This window comes from Psittacula echo (genome assembly GCF_963264785.1).
Source record: "Psittacula echo genome assembly, chromosome: Z".
In the NCBI taxonomy this organism is placed as follows: Eukaryota; Metazoa; Chordata; class Aves; order Psittaciformes; family Psittacidae; genus Psittacula; species Psittacula echo.
The window spans coordinates 10,205,961-10,209,640 of record NC_137742.1 but is presented as its reverse complement, the minus strand read 5'-3'; positions in this window follow the sequence as shown (position 1 = coordinate 10,209,640).

The following is a 3,680-nucleotide window of genomic DNA, read 5'->3' as shown; positions in this document are numbered from 1 at the left end:
GGTTAAAAAGAGCACTTTTCTTCTGCAGGGAGATTGCCAAGGGCTGCTTTGGTGGGACAGAGAAGGCAAACTGACCATCACTGATAAAATATGGCATGACTGCAGGAGGAAAGGGGACAGAGCTTTTCCCCTCTCTCAGTGTCTCCAGTGTGATTTGTGCAGGCTGCAGGTTGTTTCTTACTATCAGAAAAAAAAGAAACAGGTTTTTTCTCCTTGTTGCTATGTGTAAAGCCCACAGCAACTGCAGGAAATTGGATAAATTTGCTCTTGCCTGCCGCAGAAAGCAAACAAAAGCGACTGGAAAATAAAAACAAGGGCACAAAGCAACCTATGCAAAGAGCAGACTGGTGATTTAAAAGAGAACAGAGCACTGGTTGTGCATGACAAAGCATATCAACTTCGCATTAGTTCCCTCCATGTAATTCAGGTCACCACAGTTTTGAAATACAGCTGCCAGAGCCACTGACTTTGGACAGCCAAAATCAGCCTCTCCTTCTCCACCCTGACCTGTCTGTGTGAATTGGTTTAGTCCTCTTTGAATTTTTGACCTTTTAGGCTTTTCATTCTTCCTAAGGAGGAATGTATAACACACCCTCCCAGTGTATGGCCCACTGAGGAAGACTCTGTCTTTTGTACCGTCCCATGAACCTCAGCTTTTCCCTTGCAGAGCCCTGGAGCTGCTGCTGCTGGTTGTGGGGGGATACAGAGCATCCCCATGCAGGCAAGTGAGACTTAATGAACCATTGGCCATCCAAGCAATGAGTGATGGCTGACGATCATTTAATCAACATGGCACTGCATTGCCTTGGTGGTCCCCAAGCACCGGGAAAGACTCTGGCATCCCTCCGACCCCATCCCACCAGAGAGGAGCTGGTGTTGTCTAAGCCAGGAGCTGGACTGCAGCTCTCATGGGACTTCTGGTGGCTTCCAGGAATAGGCTGGGTTCCTGCCTGAATCCCAGGGTGAAGCCCTTGGGGTTTTGTTTAAAGCTTCAGTGGTTACAAATACCTACTTTACCCTATGTCTTTGCCCTGAGGAGGTCCCCCACTTCTTGGCCATCGTGAAGATGGCTCATTTGCTACGTGTCTCTGTGATATGGCCATAGTTGGGATGGACAGTCAAACATTACAGGAGTGCTTACTTGTGTCATTACCCTGTGTACCAGGTTATTTTTGTCTGGGAGTTACAAGTGACTCTATCATGTGTTAATACTTCATAGAATCATAGAATTATTTGGGTTGGAGAGGACCTTAAGGCAATCCAGTTCTAACCCCCTGCCATGGGCAGGGGCGCGTCATACTAGACCATGTCACCAAGGCCCTGTCCAACCTGGCCTTGAACACCGCCAGGGATGGAGCATTTACCACTAAATTTACTACTAAATCCATCGATTTACTACTTGAGAATTTGAAACACATGAAAGTACTTCAGAAACCAAAAAGAAGAACTATTTAATTCTACAATGAAATGCAGATTCTGCTGGGGTAGCACAGAACTCCCTCTCCCCAGGAGAAGCAAGAAACACCATCAAATCTGGGTAAAGCTGCTGCGCAGTGAGAAGTGATGCACCCCTGAAAGGCTTTCTGCCTTGATCCAGGCATTATCCCAGAGCTTGGGAAAAAGCAGCCATGGCTATAGAGTGGCCAAAAGGGGGTTAGGGAATGGATGCAAAGGTCTGGTGGGTAAAGCCCTGCACAGGATCTGGTTTTGCCACTGGGGAAGCATGAGACATCTGCAGGTGATGCCAAGCCCTCGGGATGAGCAGAGGTTTTAGCTCCAGGTTTAGCTCCCCACAGCTACCATGGGACCAGAGCATTTCCATAGCAGCGGCTCTGCAAGAAGGCCTCAGGGTGGGATGAGGTGGTGTGGAGGGAGGGTGGATGCAGCATGAGGCGTGCTCAGCATGACAGCTAAACCTGCTTGGCAGCACCTTCTCACCGGCTGTGTGCCATGCCAGCAGCATTCCAGGGTGGGAGCAGAGAGAGCAAGGATATGTATGCATGCAGGTATGCCCTGGGGTTGGTGGTCATCTACCTTCTGAGGTTCAGGGTTGACTGTGTGGGACCCAGCATCAAGCATTTAGTGGCTTGGCCATTGCCATGACAGCAGCCAGGGTCTCTTGTGGCTTCTGCAGTGTGAAGTAGACCTATTAAAGGAAGTATGCATGTTATTTTGGGGAGTTTTGCCATTTTTAAGATGCCACTGTTGAATTTTCATGGTGGTGCTGGATAGCTGGTGTTAACGTGGGATTTCCCCAGGGGCTTGGCATCCCTCTGTGCTTCTTATGAAAGCAGGAGCTCCAGCATGTCATGCTGAGAAGATGCAGAGTTTGGGGAAGCTCACCCTTGGTGAGAACCCACCTGGGAATGCCTTCACCTCGGCTGGGAAAACCCAGATTCCTGGGGATCGAGTAAGGGGAAGGATTCCTCCAATTCCACAGGGGTTTCTGAGATCAAGTCAGGGGAAGGATTCCTTCAATTCCACAGGGGTTTCTGAGCATGGGATGAGCTGGAAGCAGGAGCTGGCAGTGGCCGGGTGGCTGGGACCACACCATGGGTCTTTGAGGAAGGTGGGATGGTGGGAGGTGCGTGATGTCTGCAAGCGCAGGGTGTGGAGTGCTGTAAAGTATTTTTATTATTATTACTAGTATTTGCAGTGCGGGATGGGCCTAATTAATGACTCACCCTGTGCTGAAATACTTTATTTAATAACCTGTTCTGGGAAAGACATCACTGCCCCTGCTCCCCACTGCTGGGGTGGTCAGGCTACCTGAGATGACCTGACCTGGTCCCCCATCTCCTAAACTCTCCCCAGCACCCCCAGATCCCCATCCCTGGAAGTGTTCAAGGCCAGGCTGGACGGAGTTTGGAGCAACCTGCTCTAGTGGAAGCTGTCCTTGCCCATGGCAAGGGTTGGAACTGGATGATCTCTACAGTGCCTTCCAACAAAACCAGTCTGTGATTCTATGATTCTACAGGCACGTATGTATGTACATTTGTATATATGTGCATGTATACGTGTATACGTACACATATATGTATAGCTTCATATGTGTTTGTGTCCACGTGTGATTATGCATGTCTATGCATGCGTGCCTGGAAGTATATGTGTGAGTAGAGCTATATATACGTATGTGCCTGTTTGTGTCCATGTGTATGCATTTGCGTATGTACACGTGCGGACATGTATCTCTGCACATGCATGTGCATGTGCCCTGTCCCTCCTCCCCTGCTGCTCCCAAGCAGTGCAGGAACATGACCTTGGGGCCAGGAATGACCAAACTGGTTTTCCCAGCCTAAAATCCTGCACAGGGCTGTAATTACCCTCACCTTAAATCAGAGGGGAGCCTGACACCACAGGTATGCTCACAACACCTGCAGGTGTTGGGCAATGAATCATGTCTTGGGTAGCAGTGTGGAACAGCGGTGATGGAGCATGATGAACCAGGAATGTTGGAGAGGAGTGGAGCTGGAGCACAGGGCAAGAAGAAAGGGGGAGGAACAGGAGCTCCTTCAGCCAACAAGCTGTTTCTGTTAGGAACATGGATGATAGATTCCTCTGATGCTGTAATTTGTACTCAGCAGAGTCTCTGGGGCTGTGCACACGAATTACTTGCAAAACTGGACAGGAGTTAAACATCTACACTAAATGGAAGTCAGTTTTGGAGGTGACCTCTGGGT